Source organism: Rousettus aegyptiacus, unplaced genomic scaffold (genome assembly GCF_014176215.1).
Source record: "Rousettus aegyptiacus isolate mRouAeg1 unplaced genomic scaffold, mRouAeg1.p scaffold_m13_p_7, whole genome shotgun sequence".
In the NCBI taxonomy this organism is placed as follows: Eukaryota; Metazoa; Chordata; class Mammalia; order Chiroptera; family Pteropodidae; genus Rousettus; species Rousettus aegyptiacus.
The window spans coordinates 34,985,147-35,001,572 of record NW_023416310.1 but is presented as its reverse complement, the minus strand read 5'-3'; positions in this window follow the sequence as shown (position 1 = coordinate 35,001,572).

Genomic DNA, 16,426 nt, shown 5'->3' with positions numbered 1-16,426 from the left:
AATGAGTGTTTCACATTGCTGTGAATTCATTAATCCACTTAATAAAAATAAATAAAAGAACAAACAAGAACATTTTTACTTCCTAAAGTCTAATTTCATCCTTGCATTAAAATAAAAATGAAAAATCAAATGAATATAAATTAAAGTACTCTACTGTTAAAAATAAATATTATCACTTCTAAGTAAGTCTGCTTGTACCTAAGAGGTAACCTGTAGGCTCTCCATGACAGAACTGTCCCTCACTCTCTTTATTTGTTTTTCCCTCAATTAGTCTATAGCAGCAGAGCATCTTAGGTTAGTAAAGTTTAATCTGAACAGAACTGGATGGCAAGTTTCTATTTTCTAATCTAAACGAGCTCACCTTAAAAACGCATAGGATTTAGATCTATTTAACAGAAAGGTTACATAAGGACAACAAGATGTGACATTGCGTTTCTGTCCACTGACACAGTTAATATGATTCCTGTACTTTCTAGACCTTACCAGAGCATTGGAGCACAGGCAACAGTCTGCTGAAAATCTGAAAAGACAGACGCCCAAACCCACACCTCACTGAATCACTTGGTAGCAATGAGGTTTCTAGGCCCTCTTCCTGACTGTTTGCATTTGCATCTTTACAGATTATATGGAGATCTAAATCTTTTCGTCTCTCAAAAAGCTGTCTTGTTCTAGCCACAACTTAGGTGATTTTCCTGTATGGGCTGCTTCATTTAGTCGAGTCGAATTTTTCTCTCATAAAATCTAAATGAGAACACATCTTCCCCTCTCCCCAGGGAATAATCCAAAAGATGGGGGGTTCTTAATAAAACAATTAATTGTGATAAATTTCTGATTTTTGTTCCTTCATTCAGGGCTATTTCCATGGCAACACCCTCTCATCCTATTGTTGGGTTGTTCTTCATTCACACAGCAGGTTAAGCCCAGGGCAGCCAGGGCAGGCTGATGGTCAGCCTTTATTTTCTCTGGCCCTTCAACAAAGGTTAGTTGAGGTCACCAGAAGCCAAAGGGTAATTACTTTTTCTCCACAGGGTTAAAGGTACACAGATTGCTATTGGGACAACTGTATGGATGACCTTCAGCTTTTAATGTTCAATCTTCTTTTCTTTTATCAGATCAAATAAGTATGATATAACAGTGGCAATGCATCTCCATGCCTGAAATTCAGAATAGAAACCCGAATGTCTTTTTATGTTGTAAAGCTACTATCTATTAGCATAATATACTCTTGGAATCAATTATAAAATCCAATGCATAAAATGTTTCCTATTCCTTAAACTTAAAAAAAAAAAAAAGGCAGACAATTGCAGCTGTTTAGTTGTTTTTTTTTTTTTCAGTTAATCTCATATCCATAATTTCCCAGGTTTCAATCATTTTCCTGAGAGTGTGTCCTTTAAGACTGAGAAGAAAATGGAAGATTTCCTGACTCCATGAAGCATCTGGGGCTTTATTTTTCCCCCTTCAGACGCCAGTTGTGGCCTTGTCCTCAGAATTAAGAGTTAAGTCAGATTAAAAATTAGTTTCTACTCTTTGCTTCTTTGTTCTCAAAGAAAGACAGACTCTAAAATAATGTGGGAGTGAGTGGATCTTTTGAAAATGAATACTTAAAACACTTTGCCCACTCATTTGAAGAGCCACTTTGAGATTTTCATTCTTTATTTCAATCTGGAATTATATTTTTTTTAATGATTGTTACGGGCTCCAAAAATGGAGCCAGTCACCAGCCCAGTGGATGCATCTGCCATTGTTCTACTAACAGACAAAGAAATTTCAGTTCTCTGGACATGATGGCTTTGCTGATGGTTTATCTCAACAGAAGAGAGCATGAGTCCCTGCTGGGAGAGGGGCTAAGGTCATCTGAAAGAGCAGCATGATACATTCTGCAGCCTTAGCCAGAGGGAACCATCCCCCTGAGTCTTATCATTTTTGTCCAAGAAGTTACCTTGATAAGAGAGCATAGGGAAACTGAGAGTAGACCCCTCACACCCCGCTCCTCGAGAGAGAGGTGGAGACAGTGTTTCTGCCCATTTCTCAAATTTATCCATGTGTGATCTGAGAGAAGCCAGGAACTTTTATTTTCGTCTGGTCCTCTGTCTCCTTCGATCGCACCGACTTAACTGCCTCTCCAGGCCTTCTCTCCCACCCTTCATGCTGAGCATCCTGCTCACAAGCTTACTGGGAAATCCTCCAGACTCACTTCCCAAGTCTACCATTCCAGGTTGCTACATCAGTTGGTCCCCCAATTAGCTTAAACTTCACGTCTCAGCCTCCCCTCACTGGCCCCACCAACTTAGTCATGCAGTCGGGAGCCTCCTGTGTATAACTTCATCCTCCCAGGACTTATGCCATTCTTTCTTCCAATTCCTGCTTCTTTGAAAGGTTGGTTTAAAATTTAGTTCCTTTAGGAATTGCTCTATATTTTTTCCTCTGCTACATCTAAATAAATTAAATAAAAACATTTGATAAAATATATATTCTACATTGTATATCTATTATGTATATCACATACAAATTGTACAATGAAATGTAGAAAATACATCAAATACCGAATCTTATTAAATAGCAACTTTTTAAAAACTTGAAGCTTTAAATTACTCCCATTTACAAATTCTAGGGCCTCTTACAGCACCACTGTTTTATGTAGGACAATTAATTGCATAGTTGCTGTCAGTATTTATCTTGGCAAGTTCTATTTTTTCACTTTACTTTCTATTGTCCTTTTTATACCTTTACAAAATCCTCAGGCTATCATTCTTGAGAGAGAAACATTTTGGTATTATACCACGATCTTCAAAAATAATCTTGTTCTCAATGACCATCAACCAAAATATGCTAGTATTAATTGATCATTAAGGAGATAATAGAAAGTAAAGCAAAGTATAACCACAACTAGGGACATTTTACTTTAGAAGGGACTTATGAAGTCTTCAAGATGCATAGAACCGTTCTAGATGTAGAATGATCAGTGACAGAGACAATATTTTGAAAAGGAGAGAAACCTAAAGAGGCATGTGACTTGGCTGCATATAACCAGGTGAAAGAAGGGAGGGAATGAGCTGGCACTGCCCACAGCTGGTTGACAACTGCGCCCCTCACTGGTAAAAGAAATTGCCCTTTCCTCGACACCACACTATAGCTGAAGGGACCAATTCTATTCTCCGTTCGGGGCTTCCTGATCAATGGAATTTAATGAAGGCAGAACTGTCAACTCCTAAAGCTGATTTTACCCTAGTTAGCTAGGGTTTATATAAGTGTTAGGAAGAGTGACGGGTTCAAATGAGGTGAACGTAAAGTAAGTTTTGTTTTTTTTTTTTACCTAATTTCTCCCCTTTCTGATCCCTTCCTCAACTTCTCCAGATGCCCCAGCTCCCCAGAGTCCTCTCATATGAGGGTTTTAACATTAAAAGACCATATTTTCCCCATACCTGTTAAGAAAGATATCTGGATAAAATAGGCATAAACAACATATCTTTAATGATGGCACTGCAGGCATTTTGGATTTTGGTGAGGGAGATATAGAAGTAAGTATCACCTTCCTAGATCCTGCCAGATCACCTTTTAGTGCTCTCTGGGCCAGTGACAAGTAGAAAGCAAAGTATCTGGGATGTATTAGGTCAAAGCTTCTGGCAACAAAACAGGTCACACACTTTTGTTCATTTCAAAATGGACATAAACATTCTTCCTCTTTAGGCAAGAAATTCAAGCACTTGCCCTTATCTTCTTACTATTTCTTAAAGCTCTTTTCTTTCCTCGTGAAATACAGACCCATTGTGTTCTCTGTCCTATAGCAGGCTTCTCTCCCATCTTGTAGAGAAAGTGTTACTAAACGGTTCAACATAGAGGAATTTTTACAATCATAATCGATTCTTCCTCATGTGCCTGTTTGGCACAGGTAAGCAGGACAGGGATATACCTCTTCCAGATCCTGGACCTTTTGGCCACCTGCCCCTCCCAAGCTCCTAAGGAGTGGAGAGGTTGAATCCCCTCTTCTCTGCTGTTGTGCAGTGTTCTCACACCCACTCTGAGGCTGACTTCCCTGTCCAACCAGGTGCAGGCTGCTAGGTGGTGCTTCCTCGCTCTTCTACTGTTTCCCAAATCGCCCATGCCTCTGCTGGTTAAGCATTTTGCAGAGGGATGCTCATTTATTTGCAAGATATCATGCATATTATTATTCCCCTTTCATGGATTCACAAATTGAGGTCTCAAGAGCCTCTTCGCAGGACCCAGGAATGAGTCCCTCAAACATCTTGTTTGAGTCTCAGGACAGGGTAAAAACGATATGAAATGAATGTCTTCAGTAGGCAACAATGAGGTTGCAGGAGCAAAACTTTTCTCCAGCGTCACCAGCTGAACACTATTTCGTTACACGTCAATTCTGTGGACATTTATGAGTCCTTGTTAGATTTTGTGCTAGATGCCTAGAATACAAGTATGAAGAAATATAGACTCTATACTCAAGGCAACAGTCTGCAATTTATTTCTTCAAATAGCCCAGGGAGAATCTTGTGTAATTTTAATTCAATGTGCCAAAAACCTAGATTAGCAGGTGTAATGTAAAATGCCTCAGGTGGAGGAGAAACGACAGCCACAGGGAGTAGACTCAGTGCGAAGGGCTCAGGGAATGTATGCAGTGCTAATCTATGTGTAAAACAGATTTTACATAGTTCTTACTGAAAGGCTCTTCCTTCTCCCTGAAGATACATAATTTCCCCTCCTTGAAGATAACTGAAAAATTTTGACAGATTTTTCTTCATTTAAAATTTTCATCAAAAGTAAGTCCTGCTGACTGAATGAACAGGGGACAGAGGGGGGCAGTAGAAAGACACTGACCTGGGGTCATGTAAACATGTTCTAGTCCTGGCCCTGCCACTAAGCAAATCGCTGTGCCTCTCCAGAACTCAGTTTCCTCATCTGAAGAATGAGTCAGTGGAACGAGCCATAGCAGTGCTTTTAGCACATACTGTGTGCAGATTCTCAGGGCTCTACACATATTAATTCACTTAATCCTCACAATAAGTCCATGAGATAGAAGAGATACAGAGCATTTTTCATGCTTACTTTATGGATGAGTAAACTGAGGCACAGAGGGGTTAAAATAGTCTTGCCCAAAGTCACGTAACTGGTAAGTAGCAGAGATGAGATTTAGACACACTCAATCCATTTCCAGAATGTACACTCTTTATCACTATGGTGAACTGCCATTCAGCAACCAAGGAGAAGTAGATGGCACTGAAGCCCCTTTTAATGTTTACATTCTATTGATCTCTCGTTTATGATGACTCCTAAAAGCTCGGATTCTATATTTTAGACCAATGGAGCAAAGAGCTTATAAAAACAACTTATAATCAATGAATCAAAACTATTAGCTCACACTACATTAGAAATAAAAATGTTCAAAATGCTTTCATAGATATGATCACTTTAGATCCCAACTGGATCTTGGGTACCTAGGAAAGGTAATAGTACCATCCACCAGACCAGGAAAAGGAAGCTCAGAGAAGTCAGGACCTTGATTACGGTACCCAATAAAACCAGGGGATGTGTCTTACTTCTCCAGCAAGACCAGAGACCTTCATCTAACCTGAGTCACACGTTTCCTCCAGACTTCCTCTTGGGTTGAGAGAAAACCACCAAATTCTGAGTAGTGACAGATAAAAAAGCCCTTTCCTCTGAGGTACTGCTCTGCATCCCTCCATTGCTGGGTTTCTCACAGGGACACCAAGACGTCTAACCATGTATCAAAGGAGCCAGCTCATACAACCCTTCGAAATTTAGATTCACATGTGGGGGTCACTGCAAACCGAACTGCTCTAGCCCTACATTGCATTCCAGTCTTTTTAAAGAGCCATCTAACCTCACAGCCTCTGCTATCTCTGCTCCTCCTTCCTCTACGTTTACAAGGCACTTTCTGCCCTCCTCTAGAGGAAACTCTCAAACATCACCTTTAACTTCTTGGTTTAAAAACCAGCTGCTTGTTCCCTTAACACACCTGGTGCTTTCCCAGCCTTGAGTTTCTGATCACATCCTCCCCTCCCCATGGAATATATATCCCACATCCTACCTTCAGATCCTATCCATGTTTGCGGCCCTACCTCACACGTCACCTCTTCCAGGAAACCTCTCCTCGTCCTTCCAATTAGATGTGAGCTATTATTCTTTGATTACCCACAGTACTTCTTGCGCCTTTCTTGTGATACTCACTTTTGCTTTTTTGTTGCAGTTGAGCTTATACTTTCTTATCTCCTTCATACTCGGGCTGTTTTTTACTTCTTGATTATGCTGGGAGCAGTGCCTGGCACTGATAAATATCTGCTTGACCTTAAATTAATCTTCTCCCATTCTGTAGAATTCACTCTGCAAAAATATATGACAAAGAAAGGGATCATTAGACTCTAATGTCTTTCCCAAATTTCACCACTGCTTTTTTTTTTCCCCCCATCAATTCCTGACTGACAGAGCTCAGCCCCAGAGGTGAGAACATCCTTTCAGTAACTGCCACGTAGCCTGTCTCCAAAGGGGTTTCTGAGCATGACCATGTCAGTCTGAGACTGTGTTAATTGGATCTTCAGCTGCTCAAGGTCCACACTACACAGCTGCTGTCTTTACCCCAGAAACGGAGAGCTGGGGATGATATAAGCAAAGGAGACGGAGTCAGGAAAATGTCCTCACTCTTCCAGTGCACTCGGTTTTCACTTAAACTTATCGTCCTTATAGGGGGAGAAGGTGGAACCAAGGAAAGACTGCCTGTGTGTTTCATTCTCCCTCTCCCCCACTCCATCGGAACAGAGAAGGGGGACTGTTATTTGGAATTCTGACATTCGCAGAGTTTAAGTTTAAAATCAGTGGAAAAGTAGAAAAGAAAAACCCAATCCTTTCTCATAGAGACAATAAAACTGGCCAGCATAAAAATGCTCCCAAGATTTTCAAGTCTTTAGAGTCTCTCCTTAAAAATAACTCAGTGTATGCCATTCTGGACAGTAACTCAAAACATTGCAACAAGTATTTGACTGGTTTTTCAGCTCACTGCACCTGGGTCTGGAGAACCGGAATCAGACACTATGTAAGAGCCAGTGCTTTGGGGATTAGGTTTGCTGAAGAAGAGAGTCACCCAGGCCTCTCTCCTGTCCACAACGAGGCAAACCCAGAGCACCTCTGGGGACTTAGATACAATCCACGAGCAAGTGGGTGGGTGTCCATTGTTAACTTAATAAAATGAGGTGATTTGGAAGGGTTGGGGGAAAGGCCAAATACTGCTTCTCGCTTACAGAGCAGTATATGTAAACCCTTTTTCATTGTCACTCTTCTAAGAAGTCTTTTTAAACATTTTTTCTAATTGCCTCTCCTTGACAATTTAATGTCACAGATATACTATATATCTGTGTTCTGTGACTCTTTGGAGCCACTGTAAGGCCTCAGATTTTTCTGTCCTTCAAACACTGATCACCCGCTCCAACTCCCTGGGAGGGTGAAACTCTTCCTTTGAGAATGTGTGCCACAGACCTGCCCTCTCTGAGCACTTTCCGGGTGCCATCCATAGGTTCCTTTTTCATCGTTTCTCTTACTCTCCTTCAGACTTTGTATGAGCCCTGCAGGCACAGAGCAGGAAGGCCCGAGATGACTGGGTGACTGCTATATGGAATGCCATAGTTATGGAAGGGCGTCAGGGTAGAGAGATTGACAACAAGTCCAAAGAAACGGTGTGTTTCGTTCAGTGAAATCTAAGATTTCACAGTAGCAAGTATTGCACTAATAAACAGAAAATATGGATTAATGAGTAAAACTTTCTGCAATAAACTTATCCAAAGAATAGCAGCATCACACAGTTCAGAAATTGGTTATTCCATTGCCCCTTTTTCAACAAAAGGGTATGAAATTGGATTTTTCCTTCCATCTAATTCATTTTTCCAATATTATAATTAATTTGAAAAATAGATCTCAACTTCTGCACCTTCCCTTCTGCCTGCACACTTAATAGGCACAACATTATGATTCCAGTTATTAGCATGCTTAAGGCCAAAAATAAAAAGGCTCACATTACATTAACATTTCCATTATCAATCAGAAAATTGCAGGTCAGCTCCTTGAATGATATATTGCTCAGCACATTAAATCCTTGAACTCAGCAAAAATGTATAAATACTTTTACTCCTGAAATTATGGTTTAAGAGAGACACATGGCAGAGTAAATGGGAGATGAGGAGAATAATCAATTTAGATTGGTCTAAATGGAAAAACAATAGATTGCTATTTCTTTCTTTTATCTAATATCGTAATTGAGAGCTCATCGAACCCATTTTGATACTCATTTGATACTCATTTTAGTATCACAGAGGTGGTCATGAGCAACCAATTGAAAACTTCTTAGCTTTTGGCTTTGTGCTAGTTAACCATCTGTTCTACACACATCGCCCTGGGGAAGCACCAACGGACATTTACTGACTGATGACATCACTGACCCGTGGTTATTCTCCTTTCACCTGGGCACCAGAGGACATGGTTTTTCTGTTTGAAGCTAGTGCCAACTCTATGTACCCGTCATGGCAGATTCCACGGGTTTATTATCAATCTCCTCCTAAACATTTGTTACTTTCAACGTTTTGAGATCTCAGTAGTGCTTCCAGGTGAATCTCCTCCATAACACTAGCTTTCTCCACAAAATAAAGCAAAAATATTTGTATTGTTTTTTTTAGTTGACACTCTTTTAATACTGTGTGTAGCAGGAGTAAACAAATGAAGGCCTGTGGGCTAAATCCAGTCACACCCATTTGTATCCCTATTGTCTATGGCTGTTTTCCCTGGCATGAACAGTGCTGAATAGTTAAAATAAACTGATTTGCAAAGCCAAAAAAAAATTACCACGTGGCCCTCTACAGAAAGTTTGCTGAACTGTTTTGTGACACAGATTTTTAAAAAATAAAAATGGAAAAAATTAAAATATTTTTCTTCAATAGTTTTAGAAGTCAGAGTTTAGGAATATTTTTAGAGCGGAATAAGATATGGTTGTTTTTCTACTCCTGGGAATGAAATTTGGAAATATAAACCCAGAAACATAGTAAAAACATTATTGGTAATGATATGGGTTGTATATCAGCCATCTGTTATTTTTGTTGAAAAGCAATATTAAATTTTCTCTTTGAACAAGAACTGTAGATGCCCATTATAGAATAGACTGGCATTTTCCCAAAGTACAGATGTTTTGTTCTTAATCAAGGAAAGATGTTTGAGACATGGACATAAAGTAGAATTTTTTCATACATGTATATAATTTTAACAGTAATATTCCAAGTAATCTTTTAAAGAATATCAAGGCAAAAAACATAGTGTAATTAATGCTATATTGTTGTTGAATATGGTGTTACTTAAGGAGAATAAGTGATCTGAGAACAGGAATATAGCAATCAGTGATTGTTGTCACCTGTACAATAGTATGTTTGCATCTACATTTTTGATGATATCAAAATACTCATGAAATCTGCTAATCTTGTCTATAGCCATGCCACCCTGAACAAGACCAATCCTGCCTGATCTCGGAAGCTAAGCAGGGTCAGGCCTGGTTAGTATTGGAATGGGAGACCACCTAGAAACACTAGGTGCTACAGGTGTAAAAAATTAATAATAATAATAATAATAATAAGGGATTGTAAGATGACAAGATCTTTGCAATTTGTAAGGTCAACCAAGGGTTGCCTTGCCTAAAAAATAAATAAACAAATAAATAAATCTGCTAATCTTTATTAAATATCTACTATTAAATATATTAAGTATATTATGTATCTACTAAATAATACTAAGACACAAAGCTATAACAGACATAGCCCCTGCTCTCAGAGAACTTAAAATCTAGTAGAGATGCTGAGATTTGCAAACATATTTCCCAAAGTCTATTTTACATATTTTTTATATTTTTAACATATTGAACAGAAATGAGAAAAGCTTTATGCTTGATTTACTCAATTACTTGATTATCATAACTTTAACACTATGAAAATAGCCAATTGGATGCACCCCTCAAAAAATTCATCTTTTCTTCCCAGGTGCCATAGTGACTACAATTCCACTATATTTTAGAAATTCATTCATTTAGGTTAGGCTTTGCTCCAATTTCTAATATCAATGAGTTATTTATTATTATTCCAGGCCTATTTAAGTGTTGACATTTTAAATATAAGAATTGCTTAAATAAATTACTGCAATAGATTGCTTTAATTTTTTTCTGGTAATCTCACCTAAGATGGAATTGACAATAGATGATTTACATGTTGTCATGTTGTTATTTATTTATCAGATCACTTTCCACTATAAGACATAGGACCCCAGCTCCATAAAGGCACTGGGAATTTTGTGTGAAGGGTCATTAAAAAGAGACAATATACACAAAGTGTATTGGGGGGGGAGTCCCACAAAATAAGCTTAAACTCTTCACAGTCTATAAAGAGTGAGTGTGTATAAGGAGTTAATGCTTCTAAGAAAATCAAGAGTCAGCAGCAGAGAAAAAGGTGGTCTTCTCAGTTACCCCCACACTCCTAAAAATCAATCAGAGTCAATAGTAGTATCGAGGTGGGGTGATAGTGATAAAGGGATAGAGGAAAAAGAGAGATTTCCCATAAATTCTACATTATTGATGACTGACCACACAGAGGCTAATGTCCACAACAAGAATGAGCATTTATAAACTCATGCGTTAAAGCTCTGTTCCATTCTAATGCAAAAATAAAAAAAGAAAAGAAAAAAACATTTTATTAACTTAAGATTTTTATGCCTTGATGATAGGAAGAGCCACTTGAAATTATTGGTTAAGCCTAAAGTAGAATGCAAGGTACTGCATTCTACTTGTAGGGAATTCAAATGCATAATTATTCATTAGTAGATACTAAAAACTATAATAAAGCAGAAGACTTTAGTGAACCTATTTCAACTGACACTGAGTGTAAATATGATTTGATTAAATGACCATTTTAATTTGCCAGTCCAGCTACAGCTAATAAGTCTACTCCAAATCTTAGCAATACATGTTTAATTTGCTTTCTACTTTATTTATTGTATTTATGCATATTTGACTTAACATATAACAAGTAATTATCTTGCTGGGATTGTTTTTTCTTTCTTTCTTTGTAATTGTGCGTTTAGTTCTATGAAATTTTGTCACATGTAAAGATCTGTGTAACTACCACAACAATCACGATGCAGAACTGATCCATCACCACAAAGTGTTCCCTTTCTACGCCTTCATAGTCACACCCTGTCCCTAACGCCTGGCAACCACTCATCTTCTCTCCACCTCTATAATGTTGTCATTTTGAGAGTGTTATATAAATAGAATCATATAGGAGGTATCTTTTTTTGAAGATTCATGTATTTTTTTAAGTACATATAAGGTGTGTGTATATATATATATATATAATCATATACATATATTTACTTGGTATAATCTTGTGTAAGAGCGTTTTTAAGTTCAATTTGATCCAATCTACAGCAAGACATTAGAGATAGCCCTGGGGATAAAATTGCCAGAGTGTGGCCTGAAAGGTGAATCATTCCCCAACAGACAGCAGAGCTCTGTGCTTTTAAAATGGCTCAATAGCTCTGAGAACTGAATTCTATAATGATGCTCAAAAGCATCTAATATTAGAGTATTTGGAGCAAATCTCCACAGCCTAGAGTGCTGCCTTTGGGAGGCATCAACAGACAGAATGCACTACAGGAAGAAAAGAAGCTTTTCTTCCCAAATGCAATGTCTGTCCATCCTGCCTTCACTCAGATTTTCTAGCAGCAGAGAAGCCCATGAGTGATTTTGCTGAGGAAGGTGAAGATAAAGAGTTAATGACTTCTAACCAGACCATATATTAACCTGTTGGTTATTTTGTTTTGTTTTCTTTTTACAAATCTGAAGAAAGTGATGAGGACAAATGAATACATACATCTAAAAATAACTTTTCATTTAATTAATTGCACACTACGTAGTCACTCTAACTAAAGCTGCTGCCCAGGCTAAGGACTACCAGTTCCATGTTTATCACCTTAAAAATTCACTGAAACACTGAAATTATTTAAACTTCATGCGGAAAGAACAGGTAGGAGGCTGAGGAGAAGGGTGCCAGAGGGGTAATTCATTTCATTTTAAGCAAGAAAGAGTCTGTAGAATGATAGTCAAGCTGTACAGAAGGTCAGAATAATAAAAGGAGCAACCAAAGATGGAATCAGAGTGGGAAAAAGCAGATCTCCAGTTCTAAGCAATTTCCTTTGAAGAGGGAAGGGGGCCCCTAGACATAAGAAGTATCCACCTCTGCTTCTGGGAAGCTAAGTGTCTCCCTACCTGGAAGAAGAGTAGGCAGCTATTCAAAATGGTAGGATTTCAAGACCCTGTTTTAAATAGCCAACATTTGTTGAGTTCTTATTTTGTGCCAGGAATTGCACTAACTGTGCTAACATACATTACCTCATGTAATACAATAAACCATCTCATGGATGATAAAACTGAGGCTAAAAAAGTTATATTGCTTGCCCAAAGTCCAGAGCAAGTCAGTGGAGGAGTCAGGAAATAGACCTAGGCCAATTGAAGCACAGCGCTGCCTTACTAAACAGGGAGAATACCTACTTCCCAAACCCCTGTAACAACTCAGGAGGGCCTGGCACCTACTAGGTATTCAATAAGTGTTTCCAAAAATATCTCCCCCACTGGTCTATATCAGAACCTAAAGAAATCTACCAATGAAATCTGTTCCCTTTGGTTAAGCGTTTGTGTCTCTAAAAATATTCTGAAAAACAAACAAAATACAGGCAGTATATATTACATGCACACAGTGTTCCTGAAAACTCCAACCAGATTAGAAAAAGGAAAAGTGGAACAATAGACTTATGTGCTCTTAGAACAGTTCCATTCTCATTGATCTCTTTTCTACATTTGACACATTCTCTTTTAAGTTTTCATCTTAAATCTCAGTGAGTGGCTGAATGAGCCTAACAAGTATTGCACTGAATGATTTCAAACTTTATTACACCAGCATTAGCATTTTTATTGTTTCCACTCATTTTTTTATAACATTTTAAAAAGGAAAGGTAAAAATTAGACAAAGATTCATGTATCACCCAAATACTGATATAGAAAAAGATAGAAACACTCCCAAGTCAAAACTGGAAGTACATCAGATTAAAATTTTTGTTCACCATCTTAATTCAACATAAAAAAGGAAGTTCATATATTGATATTTACTACATGATGAACATGGAAAAGTTATGTATTTCACTAAGCCACTTTATGAATTACTACCTTCTAGGAGTTGAATTTGTTAGGTTACAAAAGCAAATGACTAGAGAGTCCAGGCAAGAATGCAAATAATAAGGCAGACCAGATATAAGGCTTTAAGGATGGGTAATGACTGTGGTGAATTTGGGCAGTGCTTACCTACCTGTCTGGTGACTGCCATTAGGAGGGGTGGGTCCAAAGACACATATCATTTTCTTGACTTTATGTGAAATTTCCTCATTGTTAAACTTAGTAACTAATAATTTAAAAAAATAAAAATAAACATTGTGCTGGCCAAAGAAAATACTTCTGAGGCTGAATCCAACCTGCAGATCTAAAATCCATATCTCCTAGATGAAAGCACCTCAGGATAAATACTGATTGGTTGAGAAAGAAAAGGGCCCAGAGAGTGTGGGTGGGTAGGCAGAGGTGGTGGCACCAGAGACCCAGGAGTGAGTCCCCACTGCCTTCCACCCAACTCAGAGTATTGCTAAAAAGGGGCAAAGGAGCCAGAAGAAATAGAAGGTGAAAAGAAAAGAAAGAAGCTTTGCCTTCTTCACACTCTGTATATTATTAGTAACAGATGGGAATGTGGAAAGGAAGATGTAGATGGAAAAGACTAGAGATGCCTGTGAACGTGTTCAATATTGTGAGGAAAAAGTCAAGCAAGTGAGATAAAGCACTTCCTTTTCACCACTTGAGAGTGGTGAGGTGACAACAACCACAGTACCCAATGTTTCTGGGTATCGCTGTGTCTAGCTCTGAGGGCCCTGATACTATAACTGCAGGTTGGGCATAACCCTACTTGTGTTATCCAGGGAGCTCATGATGAAAACGTGTATCACTCAGAGAGTGATGAAAGTGTGAATCACTGAGAGAGAGAGAGAGAGACAAGAGAGAAGAGACAGAGAGACAGAGAGAGAGACAGAGAGACAGAGAGATAGAGAACTATCTCTTAATAGGACCAAACCACAACCTGCAGACTATAAAATAGAAGAATGAGAAATGCGGAGCTGTTCTAATGGCAAAAGGAAACATTAACAAAATATAAAAATAGCAAGGAGAGTAATAGAACTTAATTGCTGTCTACAAACAGCATCTGAATCTGTGACACGTTTCATCCCCACAAGTCAACCTTGGAACCAAATAAGCAAAAGAAAAAAATGGCATTTAATAGAAAAGATGCTTGCAACACATTTAATTTTGCATAAACAAAATAAATTTCCCAAAGATTTGACCTAAAACATAAACCGGCCATATATTGTTCTAATCAATTAGGCCTTCCTGCATCAGCACTTTTGCATTGAAAACAGCTAAAGCCATCATATTCTCTAATCAGGAGAAAAAATTTAAACAGATTGGTTTCTTTCCATTTGTTTTTATTATATTTCGGGGGGCGGGTGGAACAAAACAACTTCTAAAACAGATTTGACTCTCTGCAAGTGAAAAGGATAATTTATCATTAAATTATAACCATCGAAAAGGAGAAATGGGTAGTTAGTATTTGTCTTGGGGCTCTTCAACATTTTGAGATTTAAAAATGTCAATTTTTATAATGAAAGACATCATTGAGAATTATCCAAGTCCAAAAATGAAGCCTTCAACAATGTTCTGGTGCTTAACTATCTTAGATTTATTACAAATGGGCATATTTCATAGCTAGAATGAGCTTAAAGATCATCTATTCCATCCTTTTCAACATCCTTATGGAAATCCAGCAACCTCTGTGGTTGGATCTTTATTAATATTGATAATATTAATCAAGTATTTATTGAACACTTACTATGTACTAGGTGATATTCAAAACTCTTTATATGCTTTATCTCATTCGATCCTCACCAAATCCCACAAGACTGTCACAATTAGTAACTCCCTTTCATAGATGATAAGACTGTGGCTACCAATTAATGAATGTTCTATAGATTCCTTCTATAGATATGAGTATAAAAACAATAAATAAATGCCCAAACACAAAATCTTCAGAAAATTGCTTTAGTTCTATACCTGAATGGAATAACAACTTTCAAGTTTTTATCTCTTAAGCTCTGACAAAATATTTTCATAAGGAACAAAAGTTCATATCCAAGTATTTTCCTATGAAATTTCAATTCTATCAACCTGAGACTTATCCAATATATTCAGCATTTAATTCATTTCATTGTTCATGAGACTCTCTACAATGCAAAGATACAAATTAGTCTAATGTTTTAAGGGTTCACTGTATGCCAGATATTATGCTAGATACTTTGTGGATTATTTTATTTAATTTTCACAATGTAACTATGAGAAAGTATCTTTCACCTGCTCTGCAGGTATAAACCCAGAGCAAAGATATAAACAGCAAACAGGGGCTATGACTGAGAGTTAGATCTAGGAGGGTAAGAGACTAAAATTCCAGTTGATTGGCTTGCAACTGTGTGTGTGGGAGGTGGGGGGGAGAAGTATATTTTCAACAAAAATATATTGAAACAAAAGCCAAAGGGTGGATAGTTCATTGAAGTGTTTTTAAACAATAATATATTCAATTCCTGGGTCTAGATGGCAACAAACAACAAATAGAATGTTGTCATGGTCCAAAGCTTCTTTTGAAAATTTTAACATAGACCACGTGAGAAGTGAATTCTAAAAGTTGGCAGCCCAATGCTCTTGCTTTCAGCAACATGAAGTCATCTGATCCTCATATTTCTATATAGATCAGCATGAGGAGACATAAAAGAAGGTGCCTCATATTTAAGCAAAGAAAAGGGGAAAACGGAAAATCATACCAACAGAAACACTCATGATCCCACATATCGTTTTTTAATCTGTGACTGTGCCCGATACTATTACTATAAATTTAGAATTCAGCCATCAAGTCAGCAATGCTACATGACCTATACTGTTGACATTCTGTGGCAACTAAATTCAGCATTCTGCTATTCTAATAGTAGTAGCAGCAAATACTCAGAAATGGACGGTATGGATTAACTAGTATCTTCTTATTCTGAATCCCCTGAATTGATCTCCCAGTTTCGGAAAGTACCCCAGAACCCCAAATACTAGGTGAGCCATATTGCAGATCAATAGATTTTTCAAACGCAATAATCGTGTCTCTCTGGGAGATTCGCATTAGTCCCAGAAGAAAGAGTGCTCTGATTGACCTCAAGGAACACAGCAGATATGGATAAGCTGTGTGTGCTGCTAACC